Raw genomic sequence first — 20,405 nt, forward strand, 5'->3', positions numbered from 1 at the left:
GCACTCATGGCTTGGGTCATTGCGACGGCAATGACTGCTTTTTCGGCGCTGTATGTAGGGTGCATATGACGCGGAATAGGGAGGAAATGGTTGTTACGTCGCATTGATGGAGGTATGCGTTGTGGCGAGTCCGGAGTTTGTACCCCCTTCCGGCCTAGCGTTTTGAGCAGATGACGACCGGCGGGTGTGAGTTGTAGGCGCTGTAGTTGGTTTTGGAAATGGGCCTCAATAATTTTGGAGAGTGTGTTATGTAGACCCAGTTTCAATAAGCGGTCGGTAGAAGTAAATGTAGGCAGGCTGAGGGCTGTCTTATCAGATTTGCGTATTAGAACATCAATCTTGGCGTGTTCTTGTGGTTTTAAAGTAAGATAGGGGGCCCCGTAGGTGATGCGGCTGATCAGCATTGCTTCATGATGCGGCAGTTATCTGTTTCCTTGAGTCCGTGTCGGCGAGAGCATATTCGTTGAACTAGGTGTGTAAGTTGGCAGACTGTCTGTATAAGTTTGGGGAGGTACGTGGCCCCGAAGCCGTCGTGGTGGTAGTGGACTCCTAGGATGCGGAGGGTCTTGACGGTGGGGATTGCTTGCCCGTTGAGAGTGAGTGAGGGGTCGGGGGTAGGGTTTGGTGGGAGGCCCCGGGTTCGTGCTCGGAGGGCGAGCAAGGCGGATTTTGATGGCGCGCAGCAGAGACCACATGTTTGGAGATATTGGAGCGTAGTGTCGACTGCCTGTTGAAGACTGTCTTGCTGTTGTCCGGGAGCGCGTGTGTTGGACCATAAGGTGAGGTCGTCTGCATATAAGGCGTGCGACACGTGGGGGATTTGTTCAAGTACTGTCGGGAGTCACATGAGGGCTATATTAAAAAAGTAGTGGTGAGACATCCGAGCCTTATGCACTAAAATTAGGACAAGCACCACCAGCTAAACAAATCAGAGAAACACACACAACCCCCAAAAAAGGATACCGGTCAGCGTCTTGGCCGCAAGATATACAGAGGCTATGTAAAAACGCCGCAGCTTCTCGTATAGATGATTTGGAGCTCTAGGGGGCTCGGCATACATATCACATAAGCCACAACGCCTGCTCAGACCAGTTAAAACAATCATTTCACAAGGTGCTTTACCTGAGCATGCCAATGACAAAAATTGGTTTGAGAAGGAAGTGATATTGACCCTTATTCTGTATGTGTGCGGCAAAATGTCCCAGAAAAATGTAATTGCTTCTTTTTTATAGGAATCGGTAAAACACGAAATCGAAATGTGCCTGCCCAAGAGCAGATGAGTGCTTTATTGTGGATCGTTATGAACTTGCACATCGCAATATGTATTCCATCGGTATGGCACTGTTAGACCCATCAACGTTAAACACTGGATTGCACGCGCCGGAGCATAGCGTAAATCGGATTGAAAGCACAGGCGCTCACAAACTGGGCGAAGGAAACCTAACGTGTTGTCAGTGAATCGTTTGGTGAACACACGATTCTCTGCAGTGTATGGAACATTACTTGGTGATCGGCAGCTGTTCTGTGGGTATTCGTGGGGACCTATCTCCTGCTCACTGGCGCTTCGGCAAAGGTGCAACCACTTTGGTCCTGCGCGGTGGCGTGTACGGCCAACAGTTGCACTGCCCCGAGCTCAGATAGTGGAATGTGACAGGCACGTACCTTGGACCGTGAATGCGTGAATGCGTTCTGCTTCCCGCTGGCGGGCCTCTCGTCGCACCAAATCAGCCGCAAGCGTGTCATTCGCAGTTGGCGTCGTTGCCTTACTGTGGCACTTAATGCAACAGCTTATTAACACGGGGCCATCACACCAGAGGCAGTAGGTGGGACAGAAACACAGCAGCTTTCTGTATGAGAGTGCCTCCGTACACGCGCGTACCCCCTACACGTAGACGCTGGCGTCGAGGCTCCAACTGTCGGCGCTAATTAGCGTCATAATACACTACGCCACTTTGCCTATCTTAGCCGGTAGCACCGTGTGATTAAGAAAGTCATGGGAAAAGATATCAGGCGTGTTCGTAGACCTAATCACGCGTGAGATTATAGCACAGGGCTTCCACTTCGGAGAGGACCAGTACAATGAATTTTTTTCGACGAACCCGCGATGGCGGTTTACGGCTGACACACCTGTTGGTAAGATAACTGGAGAATAAGTTTTTCATTTTGCGGGAAGTTCAGGACCCTTTACTGGACACGGTAGTTCAAGTACGGCTAATGTGGGCTCCGCCCGAATTCGTAGTTTCTCCGAGTAGTTTGACAGAGGGCCTTCGTGGATTCTTTGAAGAGATTATTGTGCCATCTCATTTGTTGTTTTTTCGATTATTGATAGGCTGTTTGGCTAATGTTACGGGGATAAAATTAAAGGTTTATGCGATGTGGTCTTCCCAGTACCAATGTACAGACCTTTATACTGTGTAGTCCCTGGATAAGATGTTCAAGGAAGGGTGAAGCGAATGGACGTATCAACAGGAGCGAAGCCTTTCTTCTGTAGACTACATACGGGCACGCTTTTTAGTGGCAGCAAACATGAAGGATAACGGGCGTGTTGTGCCATGGGAAACAGACTGTTCTCTTTGCAAACAACGGGTAATTGCGGAGCATGTCCTTATTGTGGGGCAGCGGTGTTTTATGGGATGTTTTTAAAAAGACACCTCGAAAGGACACTTCAGGATGCCCCGATGGCATATTGTTTTTGTGTATAAAGATGGGGTGTCGTATGATCTCGTAATGCTGTTAGGCCAGCACAGCATTTGGCTGTCGCACATGGCATGACTCAATTGTGGTGTAGACGCGCAGCCCCCACAACAATAGTTCCGCGAAAGTGTTTCCCAGTTTATTGGAGTACAGAGCACAACGTCGTCTGTGCCTGAGTGGCTGCTAAGGCTTGAACTCCTCGCCACAGTTAGGGAATTTTGAAAACAACACCAGCCCACCATGGCATAGCGGGCTTATTGTTGATTGTGTGGTTTTCTTTCTAGATTTCTGTTGCGTTGTACTGACGAATACTGGCAATAAAAAAATAGTTCATAGCGCAGTTGGTTCAACGCTTCTTACCTGCTGTTTCGGCGAGAGCGTCCGAGAATAAGCTTGCGCTCAAACGAGCGTACGCTTGCACTCTTGCATTCTGATAGGGTGCCTCGATTGCGCGTCCGCCGTACGGCGGCGTTGGAATCGGGGCACCCTAACATTCTGATGTGAATGTGTTCTCCCGCCGCTCACACACGGTGACAGGCGAGCGTTTGGAGGCTTTTCATACAGGAAAGAAGTTACAGACTTTGCGAGGCAAACGGCTTTATGTTTGCGGAAACGCGATGCACGCCATCATACCGTGACGTGTAGCAGCACATTTGGCTGGTTTTCTCCTGGGTTATATTTGCGCAGGAGCATTTGTGGTGCACTGCTCTTTATATAGCATGGCGTATTTTTTAAAATATATTACTTGGTAGTCAGCACTCGTTCCATGTACTTGTGTTCTTCGTCTCCGTATTTTTGCGCTTTTATTTCATTATAGTGAGCCTTGTTTCTAAACAAAATCTTAGTGTAAATTACTCCCCTTTGCTGCGCCACGACGTTAGGGCCATCTTCTTTATGCACTGCCCACTAATAACAGAGGACGAAAGCGTAAAACTGATTTTCCAGGAGAAGCACAAGAAAATCGTCGTTACTTACGCATAGAAAGGAAGCCAGAGGTCGCAGACACCACTTCAACCGAGTGCAGGTTGCAGACGCCCGCACACGAATGAAGGTGGCGAGTAAAGATGTACAACAGCCAAATTCGAGGACATTGAAAGAATGCACTGCTGTAATAGTCGCGGGAAAAAGAGCACACCAAGTACGGGTCCATGCGTAAACGCAAATGAGAATGAGTACATCAGCCGCGGCCTGAATTCTTGCATACAGGTGTAGCGAGACACGTGACGTTTGAGCGTCTTGAAATAATAGCTTCCACTGTAGAGGCACGCCTTTTACAGGAGCTATGAAGAGAAAACAAAAGTTTGTTTTATTCGAAAGATTGGGTGTTTCATAGTACCCCAAGCGCTTTCCCGGAAGCAAATGATGCTTTATTCACTGAGAAATAAGGCAATTTGAGCCAAAATTTTAAATCTCCCGCTAAATTGCACATTTCTTGACACGTCACGAATGGCGTCATACGAGCCGGTCCATGAAACAGATAATTAGTATGTCGACTCCATATAGCACCCACACGCGGGAACCAAGCAGGAACCGGAACTCGTGCCGAAACCGAGACGGCAGCCATTTTAAAAATACTAGTAAAACCTAGTGCACCCGCAGCCCTAGTCATGGAATCGCCTGATCCGGAGAACAAAACTCTCGCCGAGAAGCTCGGGCTTGCATTTAACAACCTCACACCACTTGAACACTCAATGCTTCTAAGTGCACGAGCGGCAGGAGTTGTGGGATACGCGGATGGACCGGAAAGCGACCATTCCGCGATAGCCACAACAGACGAACGCCCAGCCGTCGGCACCGCTGCCTCGTCAGCCCCGTCGCTACGGACGAATACAGACTGGTACGTATGTGCCGTATTTTTATTACGGTTAATAATAGTTCAATTTAAGTAGCAGAATCGCTTATGTCAGTTGGCCGGTGTCGTGTATGGAAAGCCGTTCGCGCGAGCTCTCTGCTTCGACCAGAAAGATACGAGCGTCAATGCGTGGTGTGTACGGCATTTTTCCCCCAAGGTCACAGCGCTTTGACGGCGATTTGACGAAGTCGGCGACGAGCGCCAGCATGTCCCGGGAGTGAGCTAACGTAAGGGTCCCTGCGTAATCACTTCCTCGGAAATGAAGCGAGCACACTCGTACTTCCTTTAGCTCTCTTTCTCCTCCGTCTGCAGAGTTCACAAAACGTAGCCACTTGCTGCGCCGAGGTTCGTCGTTGGGCAGCACATGAAAGGAGATCTCCCCACCGGCGGGGATGTCGCTCTCCCTCGGCGATTTGCCCGTACTACATGGACATTTCAAAGCGAAGCAACGAAGTTTCATTGTAAAGTACTCGAACAAACTGAAGTTTTCAGTGGTTGTAAACTGGAAACGAGCTGCTAACAATAGCAGCAAGCCAACACCATTGCGAAACTGCGACGACTGCCACTATCTTGTCGCTGCTTGCTTTTCCTTACTCCCCTCGTTTCTATTTTTACCTTTGCTGGTTAGCGATATGACGGCCAACCTTCTGTGAAGGGATTACCATACCAAGCAAGGTCGCGGCTGTGCGTGCTGGGACGATTCGTTGGCACAGAAGCGGCTCGAACCCGAACATTCGTCTGCGCAATGGTGGCGGATGCGAGATGTTGGGTTCGGCTAACGGTAGTTTCGTGCGCATTGCGTACACGCTTGCGTGTTCGTTCGAAACTTCAACCATTTACTCCACCGTTCTTAATGTCATAAAAGGAATCTGCAGTATGTTTAACGGGCATATAGCTCACTATGCAAACTGGTAAGCCCTGCATAACTTGCGTTTGCTCTTGCCGGCCTCCGCCAATCGCAGAGCATTCTCGTGTGACATCATAGGTTCTGTTGCGGGAAATGAGCTGGTGGGTCGCATGGTCATTCCCTTTTTTCCTAATTATGTAGCTTATTTGAGCGAAGCCTGTGTTAAAAGTGGTGTCAGTATGGTTCTAACGAGGCAATCTTTCGAATGAAGCAAACTTGTGTTTTCTCTTCATGATTCCTTTAATTAATCATATCCAACCTCCACAAGCAATGAACATTAAAAGAGCATTGCCGCCATAATTTCACTTCATTCCACGAAAACACACAGTTTCCTAGAACGAAAGTTTGACAAGCTTACGGATATAGCCAACAGCGTACACCGCACTGCAAATGATTCGAGGCTCCTCTTTCCTCGCTGAGTAAAAGAACACAATGGAAAATATTGATCCTCAAAACAGCGACAAAAAACAATCCAGCCGCCTGGCTATCGGGCAAGACGCTCCAATTTGTACGAGAAATAAACTATATCTGTTTGATGGCAACTTGGTTAAGCCGCTGTCAGTACTACGGAAATTTCGCATGTCAAATCGGTCGCCTAGCGAAAAACACGGTACAGCCCAGGGTAACACCAAAGATGTTTTTCAGACAGTTCCGGTCAACGACTGGGGGATCATAACAGAATGAGTGTCCGAGTGTAATAGCTAACGCTTCTATGGCAGGGCTTGTAACGAACCACTTGCGACGTTTGGAATTCTGAGAGTTTTTGACGAGCGACCTGCCATGCGAGCTGCCTCGTCTCACTGCTTCGTTAGCGTACTCTTTTACAGCTGGGCAGAAAGGAAGCAATGTGTCCATCGGTAATGTCGGCTCTCTTCTGTAAAGAAGGTAAAAGAGGGAGAAACCAGTCCTGTCATGGCGGGAAACGTTCTAGGCAAACGTGAAGTAAGGTAATGAATTGTCTCAATCTCAGCGGTCAGCAGACCTGTAGATTAAGAGCATGTCCGTGAGTGTTCTGTTAAGTCGTTTCGTAAGACGATTTGTCTGAGGATGGTAGGCAGTTGAAATCATGTGTGTGGAAGAGCAGGAACAGAGAATGTCGCTGTCACCTCTGCACAGAAAGTTCTTGCCTCAGTTGTTAAGCAGTTACCAAGGTGCGCCATGCGGGGGAATGAGATCACCGAGGAGAGATTCTGCAACGTCAATCGCACTGCTTGTCGGAAGGGCACGAGTAATGGCGAACCGCGTGGTGTAGCCTGTGGCAACTGCAACCCATTTGTTTCCTTAGTTATATTCAAGAAACGGGCCCGGTAAGTCGACGGGGACCCGATGAACGGGTTTGTTGGGACATCTATTGATTGAAGTGAGCCGGCCTGGTAGCCCAGGTAGGGTCTTGCGCCATTGGCAAAAGTCACGTTTGTTGAAGTAGCGCCTCACTGACTTGTGCAGACCAGGGCAGTAGAATCGTCACCGTGAGCAGTCTTAAGTGAGCGATAAACAGAGGTGACCAGCTCTGGCAACGTCATGAACCTGCTGTAGACCTCTAAACCACGTGTGCACTGGAAAAGCAAGTAGCAATGCTGGTCCATCACAACGAAAAATGCGGCGGTAGAGCACGTCATTCTGGATCAAGAAAGCGTGAAGCGAGGGATCGGAGTTGTATACTCAATCTTTTCAATTATGTGTTGCAAGGAGGCGTCGCAGCATTGGTCCTCCCCTATGTGTACGAAATATGATATTGCAACGGCGCACGCATCGGAATCAAACGTAGACGTACAGGTGGGTCGATGGTGTTGCGACGGAGACATCGCAATCTTGATTTAGAAGACGAGACTTATACGCGCCTGAGAATCTGCATTCTTGAAGGCTTGCAGCCCATCGGCTGAGTCGTCCTGTAGGGTCCTTCAACAAGGAAAACCAGTATGGTGATCTTTTACAAGAGATAAAGTTCGGCCGTACAGGTACACGCCGCATTTGGCAAAGGCACACACCAAATTGAGACACTCGCGCTCGATGATCGAGGAATTTTGCTCGGGTGTGGACAAGAGACGACTGGTATATGAAATTACGCGCTCGTGACCAGGTGTTGCCAGAACCGAAGCTGTACCATTGCGACTGGAATTTGTCCGGACCTCTGTTGGGGCGGAAGGGTCGTAATTCCCCAAAATAAGGGAATACCGTAAGCAGAGAAACCAAGGTTTAGAATGCTCCGGCTTGATCAGGGCCCCCAAAAAACGTCGCATTTTTGCGAACAAGCTCGTTGAGGGGGCGGGCGATATTCGCAAAGTCCTGTAGAAACCGGCGAAAGTACGAGCACAGGCTGACAACGCTGCGCACATCTTGAGCCGACTGCGGCTTTGGGAAGTGATGGACGCCGCGAATTTTATCGGTGCCAGGTCTTACTCCATTGGCATCCACAAGGCGGACAAGAATAGTTGTTAGCGCGGTGCGCCAATAATTTCTTTTATTTTAACGTAACACCTGCCCGTCAGAATACATCAATTACACCGGGAAGTCGGTGAAGGTGAGTATCAAAATTGGGAACAATACGACGACCTCATCTAGGGAACAGAGCCACGTGCACTTTTTTAAGCCATGTAATAGAACGTCCATCATGCGTTCGAATGTGGCTGGCGCACTGCAGAGACCGGAGGACACCACTTTGAATTGGTGCAGGCCATATTGTGTTACAAAGACCGTTTTCTCCCTGTCAACTTCGTCAATCGTAATCTGCCAGTATCCGAATCGGAGGTCGACGGAGGAGAAGTATTTCGCACCGTGGAGGTAATCAATGGCGTCATTAATAACAGGCCACGGGTGCACGTCTTTCTTTAGGCGGCGGAAATTCACAGATAAACGCCAGCTGCATCTTTTCTTTCTTATTAAAACGACGGGTGAAGCCCAAGGTGTTGAAGAAGGTTCTCAATGTCTTTGCGGAGCATTGTGACCCGTTTCTCCTAGATGATTTTACGTTCATGGTGGCACACGCGGTAAGGCATCCGGTGAATGGGGCTGGCATCGCAGATGTAATGGAATGTTTTATATTGGTTGCCTTACCGAGAGAATAGTTGTCGACATCAAAAACGTCTCGACAAGGGTACAGGGATTGAGAAGCTCATTGGCTTGTGCAGGTGGTAGATATCGGGAAATCACTGCAGAGTAACGGTTGGTGAGCCAACTAAAGCGCTAAGTTTGGCGAGTTGCTTACTGAGTAAGCAATTCATCGGGTTAGCCAACATTAAGAAAGGGACAAGGCTAAATAGGAGACAAGACATGCACTAGAGCTTCAACTAAGTTTATACCACAGAAACAGGGAACAACAAAATGTACATGATATTTAAAAGCGTTCTCATAAAAAGTAGCGAAACATACAAAGCAGTATCACTCATATCAAAGGTCACATTACAGCGCCAGCCCATATCACAAGGCGTAAATTAGACGCACACGTATGCAAAGCATTCATGCATCGTCCATGCTCAACCACCTTCCCCTCTCCAAGAAATCGAATTCTTTTGCGAACAGTGCCAAAGACGGTGCACTGACGCACCTTTCCCCTTCTCTGTCTATCAAAAAAGCCTCGATAATTTCTCGGTCTGTTTGTGAGAGAGACCTGTACATGATGCGTGTCTGGCAGAAGTCTGGAGTGCAACCCATGGACCAAGGCAATGATCACCCAGGTGGCCATCCCCAGTCGGCGCATTCACAGCCGCCTGCTGCTCTCTGAGCCTTACAATAAGGCACCTGCCTGTGTTGCCAACAACACTTTTTGCACGACAGGCCGATCCTGTAGTCCACCCCGTCGCACACTTCACAAACCTATTTGTGTGCTTTAAGGCACAGCTGGGTACAAGACTTATTCACCCTACGCAACATCTTTGACAGCCTCTGAAGTGCCGACAACACCACCTGCACACCTCATTTCCCACCAACCTTTTTCAGATGGTGGGACTCTTGGAACACGTAAGGCACAGTCGCCAGACGAACTTTCTGCCTTTGGCATTCTGTGCGGTTCTCGCGATCGGTTTTGAGATCCTTCACAAAACTCCCCGCCACTTAAGTCGCCATATCAGGGGCAAAACCTGCCGCTGTCAGTCTGTCAGCTTGCTCAAGCAAGCTAGCCTGCATTTTATGCTGGCAAGACCTGATAAGCGCCGCCTTTAGAATGTTTTTCGCTATGCCTCACTTCACAAGGTTGGAATTGGCTGTCTCGTAGAAAAAGATGACCTTTTTGCTGCTCGGAGCGTATTGCCAACATGCCTGATCACCCCCAGGTGCAGGCGCACCTCCAAAAACTGCAAAGCACCCATCTCAGGCAGCTCGTACGTGAACCTCAGACAGCCTGCACACTAAGTAAAAATACGCAGCACATGAGCAACAATGTTATCTCTATCACCGGGCACAACTTAATCCAACACCACAAGGAAATCATCCACATATTAGGAGATCTTAACACTCAAGCTTTCCTCAAGGCGACCAGCAAACAGCTGGTCACACTTGGCCAAGAACAAGTCACTCAGGGCTGGGGCAATGTGCAAACCAATGGAAACACCCTCTTTTTGCACCACCAGCCTATCTTCAAACCTGACTATAGTAGTTGACTGATAAAAATCTAACAATGCCCCAAAGATACTCGCAGATATGCCTGCGGAATTTTGCAACGATACAAATCTTCGGTTTATGCTCCCTGAAGCGCGCTCAGCATTCCATTATTGAAATGGAGTAAAAAAGCCCTTCTGTATCAATATGAAAAGCAAAAACGCCAGCTCCCCTTACTTCGCGCTTCAAGAGAAAACTAATAACTTCTTCTCAATTATCAACCAGAAACGGGTTCCCAAGCTTTAAGCCATTCAACTGCTTTTTCAAAAACTTCGTCTTGGCGAAAACCCTAGGATTATCAACGTTGAGTTCGTGAAAGTGACTTAGTAGGACTAGATTGCTGGCTAGTTGGTTCATGATGTACGAAAGAATAGGTTTGCGCAGAAGACGAGGACGAAGAGACGAGAGGACAGACGCTCGTCCTGTCCTCTCATCTCTTCGTCCTCGTCATCTGCGCAAACCTATTCTTTCGTACATCGTGAAAGTGAAACCGTGAAGAATGTTTTGTGGTATTGGTGCCTTCTGACGCTATGTTCCTGAAAGCGTGCTTCTTATGAGAAAAATGTTCCGCCACAGGAGGTAAAGTGCGTTCGGGTTGTAACCTTGACTAGCGAAGCTGAGTCTGTTTTGAATTCTGGTCTAAAATTTTGTTGTGAGCCCAAGATTCATTCTGTTAGTTTGTTGTCAATGGTCAGAAAAGTTGTGTCCTGTGCTGGTCTGGATAACACGGACAGGTGTATCGCATAAGGGGTAGAGTGCATTGTGGATGGTAATAGCAGAGCGCCGTGGTGTAGCAGTGCTGTCAACAACGCTATAGTATTTTCGCGTGACCAAAGCATGGACTTGACGTTGTCTGACAATGGGGGTGGTTTTGTTGTCATGACAAAAGGCTTGTTCACAGAAAAAGCCGAGAACGCTTTAAAAAGAATTTTGCGTTCACGTCAGCCAATCCCCTTGAAGTGAACAAAGAAGCGCTGCGCCACTGTGATGATCTTAATCTACCTAACCTAACCGGACGCCATGAAAGTGTTTCACACGTCAAAAGCCCACAAAGGTTCCGTGCCTTTTTGTGCAATTGTGATGGAAAAAGGCTCTTGGCAAGGTTCGCTCTCTACGTTTTTGCAAAAGCAGCTGAATGGCTTAAAGCTTCGCTACCCGTATCTGGTACGTAACTCGGAAGCAGTTATTAATTTTTTCTCGGAGTGTGAAGTAAAGGGGACCGGCCTTTTGGATTTTTCTATTGACACGGAAGAGGTTTTTTCCTCCATTCTTAAATTGGAATGCTGGCGCTGTTCAGGAGAGCATAGACACAAGTGGTGTTGTATCGTTTCGAAATTTTTAGACTTTTATCTGTGACCTACTTTGGTTAAGGTTTGAAGATAGGCTGGGGTTTGCAAAAGAGGGTATTTGCATTGGTTTGTGCATTGCCCCAGTCCTCAGTGAGTTGCTTTTGGCCGAGTGTGACGTCAAGAGTGCTTGTCGCCTTAAGGACAGCTTGAGTTTTAAAATCTGCAGATATGTGTATGATTTCATTTCGGTGTTTCATTTAAGTAAAACTTAATTTCAAATCAATTCAATTCAAGTTGTGTCCAGTTAAAGAGATAAGATTGTTGACAACGTGCTACGCATTTTTACTGAGTGTGCAGATGGTCTGCAGTTCACGTACGAGTTGCCTAAGATGGTTGTTTTGCAGTTTTTGGATATCCACTTGCACGGGTGGGGTGATTAGGCATTTTATCAGTATGCTCCGCGCAGTAAAATGGGCATCCTAGCCTACCAGTCAGCCTATTCAGTGCTTGTAAAGCGAAGCATAGATAGGAGCATTCGAAAACTGGCGCTTGCCAGGTCTTGCAGCAAAAAATGCGGGTTAGCTTGCTTCAGCAAACTCACAGACTGAAAGATTCAGCTTTTCCGCCTGAAATGGTGACCTATGTGGCGTAGAGCCTTGTGAAAGATCTTAAGAGAGATCACGTGCCCGGTAAGAAATGCCAAAGGAAGAATGTTCCTGTGGCGGCTTTGCCCTACATGCACCAAATATTCCACGGACTGAAAAACGTTTGTGGGAAATGTGGCGTGCAGGTGGTGTTCTCGGCAGCTGAGAGGCTGTCAAAAAAGGTGCGTAGAGTGAATAACTCATGCATCAAGCCCAGCTGCGTCGTAAATCACAGAAAAAGGATTTTGGAGTGTAGGACGGGGTTGGTCTACAGGATCCCTCTGTCGTGCAGAATGTGCTATGTTCGCCAAACAGGCAGGTGCCTAATCTAACGCTCGGACGGCAGCTAGGCGGCTGTGAAAGTGCAGATGGGTGCCCGCCACCCGGCTCATCATCGTCCTACGTGCATGGGTTACACTTTAGGTTTCTGCCAGGCATGCATTCTGTAGAGGTCTCTAGCCGAAACAGATAGGAGAAATTATCTAGTCTTTCTTGATAGACAGAGAAGGAGAAAGGTGCGTCAGTTCACCATCATGGGCACTGTCGGCAAAGTAATTCAGTTCTTTGGAGTGGTGAAGGTGGTTGAGCATTGGCGATGCATGAATGCTGTACACACGTTTGGGTTTAATTTACTGCATGTGATATGGGCTGGTGCAGTAATGCGGGCTGTGATATGAGAGATACCGTTTTGATTGTTTCACTGCTTTTCATGGCAACTGTTTTAAATATCATGTACATTTTGGTGTTTACCTGTTTCTGTGGCATAAACTAAACTACGTTGAAGATCTATCGTGTGTTTCTTCTCCTCTTTAGCCTTGTCCCGGTCTTAATGCTCACTAATACAAATAATTCTTTAGTTGGTCAGTGGGTGCTCGTCGGAATGATCAGGGTTATCTGCGGCGGGCAGGGCGCCAACGGGGTAGTCGTCGGGAAGACAAATCGTTGCGAGCGACATACCCTTCGGCAGAAGGTGCACCGAGGAACCCAAGTTGATGAACGGCATGTCAACACCGTTTTCAGTTAGTGACAATTGTGTAAGGCAGCGCCACATTGCGCGTGAGGAGGACCTCCACGATGAGCGAAACCTCGTACACGCCCTCTGCAAAGGGGGTGGGGTGGCCCGGCATACGGAATATAGGTGGCAGTATGCAGTGGTAACCAGGTAAGGTCTACAGATAGAGATCGTAACGTCCGCTCAGTTTTGTCGATCGGAGCGTAGGAACACGGGAGTTCAAGTTGGAGTAGGCCTCCTGAAGAGTTAGGGCAGAATGCGTGTTAAGGAAATCAAGACCAAGAACAGGGTCATATGAGCATTGGTCCAACGCTCTGAAAAAAAAACTAGTTTTCTGGGCACCGATGTTGAAACGGGCAGCACATACTCCAGAACCGAAGGCGTACCTCCATCAGCAACACGCAGAATACAAGAATGGGCAGGGGTCAGTACTTTGCGACTACGACGATGAAGGGCAAAACTTATATTTGAAATTCGCACACCAGTATCAATGAGGGCCCTAACGGACACACCGTCTACGTGTACTTCCAGTAAAATATGGTGAGCCGGTATGGTAAATAGATTTCGGGAATCGGTATAAAATGCAGCCTCATCTCCAGGAGCTGCCTTTCTCAGATTTCGAAAGAGGGACGTCTGCTCTGGGCCGGCGACTGGAAACAGCGAGGCTGCGACGAGCAGGGCTGGCGACACAGTGGAGATGAAGAACGGCTGAATCGGGAAGAGTGGGTGGATTTTTCGGCACACGGCGGTTAATTGGTTCGTTACTCATAAAACGGCGAGGTCTGGCGTCCAGGGCACGACAATCAACGGAGGAATGTTGGCGCGACGAAAACCAACGTATCCGGCAGTAAAGGGGACATGTTTAATTGACGGCAGTTAACGCAAATGGGCCTATCTTGCGCAGTGCGCCATTAAGCTAGATTCCCATCCCGAGCCTGAAGGAAGGCCGAAGTGGGCCCGCGGAGCGGTGAAGACAAACTTGTAGTGGACATTGTGGAACTTCGCGGTGCAGGCGGTAGAAAAGCCTGTAATCGCAATTTCTCGGCGAACGATGGCCTGGCTGATGGGTAGCATATGTATACCGCCGTTGGGTGCCTGGTTGCAAAGTGTCGGAGCCGTAGCCTCCAGCTCCCGACGTACGACCTTACTGACGCTTCCGATTCGGAGAGCACAGTCATCAGGTGCCGAAGCCGGGCATGGGGGAATGTCCTCACGCGACGAAGTTGCACCAGATAACGTCCTAAATGTCCACAACATACGATTTAGTAGATGTTTGCACACGGGAGGCCTGCTGGTTTATGGCAGCAAGGCGGGTATTTACGGGCTGCCCGAAAGGTTCACGGAGCTTATGTTTGCAATATCGTCGCAGCTTGTAACCGTGGCCTCTTTAGTGTCGAACTAAGTCTTCGTTGCTCCCTTCAACTAATAGTAGACGTTCGCTAGCACCAATGTATCATCACAGCAGTTGTGAGAGGTTACCGAATCATACATACGAAGCCAGTCTTTAATGTCTACATTATCCATGCCGTTGAACGTACCGGGGTCTTATGGATGAAACATGACGACGATCGGTGCCGTTCCCACTGTTTCCTGTTTTGATGTCATTGCCTGAATACCGATGGGGTGACATCTACACAGCTCCGGGTTGGGTGAAGCTTAGCAATAGGGATCACACCGCAACCTCGTCCATAACATAATACGAGTAATTCACAAAAAAAAGAATGGTGTATTGACAGGTATTTAATGTTCACTGTGCGCGCAGCCCAAGTAGGCGGGGTCACAAATCAGGCATAGGCCACGGAAAGAGCGAGACCGATTCCTCATCTTCCTCATTGTTTCGCGTAAGCTCTAGGCGCATAGCTGTCATGGCCCAGGCACATAGCCCCATGTTCTTCCATGCGTAAAGCGTGTGATTATGCTGCATCTTCCTCCTAGTTTCTCTCCAAGCGCATCGAAACAATATTTAATGAAAGAGTTGACCGAACCAAAATACCGCACGATTGGACGATACTATAGGTTGAAATCAAGCACAAATCTAGAGACACTTACCCCATCCAACTAGAGACCTATGTCATTGCTATGTACTTGTACCAAAGTATTGGAACACTTCCTTTTCAAGCACGTCAATTTTTAGCAACGGAAAACTTTTGCCTGGATACACAGCATGGGTTCTGGGGTAGACTATCAACGAAGAGTCTGGTGATCTGCATAACTAATGAAATCACGCCTTCACTTGACTTCCAGGTGAAAGTGATGATTGCACTAATAGGATTTGTTTTTCTAGGTTTCCGCAACACCTTCGATCAGGATTCTTATCTCCATCTAAATATTTAACAGCGCCAAATATTACGCAACACAAAAGTAACCCAGAGGCCAGATTTCTATCATTACAAAGTACACCAACTTCTTAGCATGGGAATCTGGAATCCGCTTTGGTGGCGTTCCTCTCGGGCGCTCCGGTAGGTTCGGTGCTCAGGCTGCTTCTATTTTTATTCATTTAAGTCATTTAGGCTGTATAAATCATGTACGAGGTCGCTTTTCTGTTGGCCCCGTCGTTTACCATGACATCCGATCAATTGAGGATCACCAACAAATAGATGCGTAGGTTATCGTTGAAAACTGGTGTAAACGTTGGGAAGTTGGCTCACATAAAATAAAATGCACTCAGCTTGCACTACGACGTAAAAAGGTTCCTACAGAATGTCTTTAAAATAAATGAGTGTTGAACCAAACATGTCACCCAGTGCAAATACCAAGGCCTTGTTATAACATGTAATCTATCTTGGAATGCATGCTCGCCTCACCAACATAGTCCCGGTGTCATCACGGCGGTTCCGGTTCATAAAACGTCGTTAAAAAAACCTCCATCAGCAAGACAAAAGTTGTTGCCTACACGCACCTCGTACGTGCATTGTTGGAGCATGTTCACATCAGCGGGGAATCGCACTCAAAAAATACAACGAAAGAATTGAAGGTGGTCAATACAAAGCGCTAAGTTTTATCTATCACGCTTACGGGAGGCACGCTTCCATCACTAAATTATGCGACAGGTCCGAGCTCCCAACGCTTGAATCATGACGCAAAGTCCGCCGCTTTAAAAGCTTCTTCAACAGTCCCAGTAATCCACTAGAATATACTATCAGGACTACTTGTAAACTAAAAGCGTCTGAGACGCGAAGGAAGCCTGACAAAACAATAGCCCACGGTTTCACTTTTTCCCCACGTGAATAACTCAGAAAAGCCAGAAAAAACATACTATTATAACTTGTTTGCCACCGATACCCACCGAACTAAGCTGACGTGGAAGAAGATAAATTCTCTTCTCGGCCGCTTTCAAGAAAACAACCCAGTCGTAGGGGTTTATCATGACTATAAGCCTATCTCAGGGCATCCGTTAGCAAATCTATTCAATGACTTTTTTGTGGATTAATTCGCAAGCTTCAAGTTTTGCCAAAACAATTCGCATGTTGTTGAAGACCGCTCCTATTCAAATTTCATATTCTTGAATCCCGCAGATGAAAGCGAAGTCACTGCTACAATTCTTCATTTAAAAAATTCCAACGGCTGCGATGCAGAATATATGCAAATTAAACCTCTCATGTATGTCGTTGACATTATAGCACTGCCATTACTCATATAGTTAACCTAATCCTGGCAAATGGAGTATTTCCTAATCGCATACGACCTGGTAAAGGTGTGCTGGTATTTAAAGGCGGCGTATGCAATATGTTAAAAAAATTATCGGCCGATCTCGATATTACCCATTTTTTCGAAGGCGATTGAAAAGATTATATATAATAGGGTGTTTAAATATCTTTAAAAACAATTTGCTCCAATGTTTTCAAACCAGGTTTCGCAGACATTGTTCTACGGAAACTGCATTACTTAAACAAAAAGAAACAATACTACAGAATTTTGCCGAAAATTTATTAACACTGGGAATTTACATTGAATAATCCAAAGCTTCTGATTCGTTGAGTCATAACGTTCCGCTAAATAAATTACTGACCTATGAAATTCGCGGTACTGTTCTTGACCTTATAACATCTTACTTATATCACCGACAACTGTACATACCCTTAGGTAAATTTTCATCTGAACTTACATGCGTGCAGACAGGAGTACAGCAGGGAAACTGTGATGTTATTACTGGCTAGAACTATTGACTTTCATCGCACACACGAGACAGGCGCTTGACAAGGGCGTACGAGACGGAGACGAACATTTATCTGGGTGAAACGAGCTGCCGCTATGAAGGTACAGTTACTACCATACTGCGACACTTAAGTCAATCCTAAACACACTGAGTTCTAGTAGCCTAAAATACTAACACGTCAAAGTTCACTTCCGACATGAACCGGTCAGGAATCAATACAACTCTATGGCATTCAAGTCCGCATACACTGGACTCCTGGCCATGATTTGGCGGCACCGGGGAATCAGGCAGCCCACGAAGCTACGCAGGAGGCGTGTTCTTTTCTTTTCTCCACGTACCCCGCCGTCACCCAGCCTTCAGACCTTCCTGAATGCTTGGGCACGACCGAAAATACCAGCGTACCCCCCGCCACCCACATACACCAGTACAAACACGAAAATAAACTCCGACTCAAGCAGCTTACGCCGAAAGATCACGTTTCACAAAGACCTTCTATTACAAAAACCCAAGAAATCTGTAATAACAAATTCTATACAGATGCATCAGTTTCAGCGGAAACATTTCGCGAATGGTACTACCCCCCATCAACCCAAAATGTCCATATTGTCAGCAAGCCTTCAAGGCTGATTTGCACCACCTGGTCTGGATATGCCCCAAATTCTCTCGATACCAGAATTTCACTTCCCCAATCCCAGATCCCTAAACCCCTATCGATCCCCTCACATTAGATGAACACACCATTAACCTTATAATACGGTTCGCCACTAAGAGCGGTCTAGTGGGAGTTATATAGCGATGGTCTGCACCAGTGAATGGACCATTCAATGCTGAACAGTTGTGCTGTCAGAAACTGATGCCGCCTCCCGAAGACCATGAACTCATACAATCCCCCTTCAACCATGAATCCTCCCCTCCCAACTCCCCACCAGGACTCCGGCCTTCCCTTTTTGAATAAAAGATTTAACAACATCTCCGAAACTTTCTTGTCGTCGACGCCTTCTGATGCACCCACCACTCTGTCCTGTACCTCCTCACAGAAGCATATTAGGTGCCCTGTGATTTTCCCTATATATTAAATATCTGTAGTGTATCGTTACACCCCCTGAGTGAACCTTATATGGTATGCGAATGACACAACTATTCTAATTGCAGGAAAGAGAACAACGGATATTAAGAACATTTGTCAAGAAGTATTACCCATTTTTCTAGAGTAGACAAATAATAATTCCCTTTCTATTAATGCTGACAAAACGAAAGGCATACCCTTTAGGCCCAAAAATAAGATTGCACCTCTCCCTAAACTAATGCTTGGCACAAAAGAGGTGGCTATAGTTGAGACTATGAAAGTGCTAGGAGTGCACTTTTCTAGTAACCTAACTTGAAACGTTCACGTTAGGGAAGTTCACAAAAAATTGTGTAGAATAACTGGGATACTAAATAGAGCCCGTCAGATATTACCTGAAAAAATAAAGCTTTTAATTTACGATTCCCTGTTTCTTCCCCACCTAACCTATGGTCAGTTAGTCTGGGGCACAGCAACTAAAACGAATTTAAATAAGTTGCTTATATTGCAAAAGAGAGTTTTGAGAGTCGTATCAGATGTTGCATTTGCCGCACACACAAATGATTGATTGATTGATTGTGGGGTTTAACGCGCCGACGCAACGCAGGCGATGAGGCGCGCCGTAGTGGAGGGCTCCGGATTAATTTTGACCACCTGGGGATCTTTATCGTGCGCCGAAATCTCGTACACACGGGCGTTTTTGCTTTTCGCCTCCATCAGAAAAGCGGCCGCCGCGGCCGGGAATCGAACCCGCGACCTCGTGCTCAGCAGCGCAACGCCTTAGCCACTGAGCCACCGCGGCGGGTCGCACACACAAATGAGCTGTTCGATAGATATAAAATAGTTAACCTTAATAGTTTGTACGACTTTCGTCTAATAAAAGCATATGAAATTGCAGTTAAAATCAACAGCCTATTTTATACTGAGGTATCCGGATTAAGAAAAAATAGTATTTTGTACAACACGCGTTTCACAAATGCATTTCACACGCCCATTCCAAAAAAGAACTACGGCTTACAGTCATTGGCATTTAACCTACGTGTCACTGCGAGCCATGACTCGGTTAGTATGGCAATGTCGGTTTCGTTATCGTCTAGAAGGGACTCGATGGCATCTTTTTCGGGAGACAGCTGCGAATATTTGCCAACAGAACAGCCATACTGTCGTAAGTTTGTGAACTTGAGCATTGTCGATAGGGCTCAGGAGGAGGGGAGGGAGCATGTCGGATATTCGCTACCTCATGTGCAGAATTTCGGCTCATGACAATACTTGCAGAACTAATAACTCTGCAGTTGTTTAGAGTAATTTAAAGAATTTTGGTTCTGCTAATTCAGCGTGCATTGTGCGGTGTTTGAAGTTCTGCGCTTAACTCTGCCATGTTTCAGAACCAAGGAAACTATCGTATTGAAACCTACGTGCTATACCCTTTGACAGCGAGTAAGGCAAAAACTATTTAAAATTCTGGAAACTTCTTGCCCAGTGTTTATGTCAAGTCGAGTCTCTGCTCCATGCGAAATATCACTTTCCTGCAGTTGCTTCACTTGGGTCCTGCTAATGCGGAATTTTGCGCGAGAAAGCTGGGGATGATATATTTCTCAAGGTAATGCTTCAGCAGCGTAGACTAAATTGAATATATCACTATTTATTCCCACCTGGTAGAAATCGCAGCTAACAAAAGAACAAGTTGATTGATTACTTTATTTATTCGGTAATTTGAGGTCTAACGAACCGAAGTTACACCTGGGTTCCGAGTTGCCGAAATAAATTTGACTCCTCCCTCACCTCGGAAACTTTAACGTGAGACAACGCGAGGTTTTAGGTGCAGAGAACTTAAGGGGCTCACCTTGTAGTAGTAGCTCGCTCTAACATGTAACGCACTACTGACGAAATCAGGTGCCGCAGCGAGATAACGGACGCAAGTTGAGCCTGGCGTACCGCCGTAGCGGCGTCCCACAAAGGCTTCGAAAGCCAAGCGGTTTCTGTAGTCATACCCGTTCGAAACTTGCGAACCGCTGGCGCTTGTCATACATATCCACGTTGTTTAAAGCAAAAAAAAACTGTAGGTACGCTTGAGGCGTACCGCAGGTAACTAATACGTAACTGACATACGTAACCAACCGGAAGCGCCCGCGTTCATTTAGTGCGGAATGCTCGTAGTGTTGGTTTTTACGACAGTAGCGAAAAAAACATCAGGG

General features: G+C 47.0%; 1 long non-coding RNA gene across 1 annotated transcript in view; it reads left to right on the forward strand.

Moving 5' to 3' along the window:
* The window catches only part of LOC144144092 (uncharacterized), a 69,611-nt gene that overhangs the window by 45,501 nt on the left and 3,705 nt on the right, over positions 1-20,405 (forward strand). The gene's annotated exons all lie outside the window — the stretch shown is intronic.

Source organism: Haemaphysalis longicornis, unplaced genomic scaffold (assembly GCF_048455015.1).
Source record: "Haemaphysalis longicornis isolate Haplotype H1 unplaced genomic scaffold, Haemaphysalis longicornis Haplotype H1 scaffold_61, whole genome shotgun sequence".
NCBI lineage: Eukaryota > Metazoa > Arthropoda > Arachnida > Ixodida > Ixodidae > Haemaphysalis > Haemaphysalis longicornis.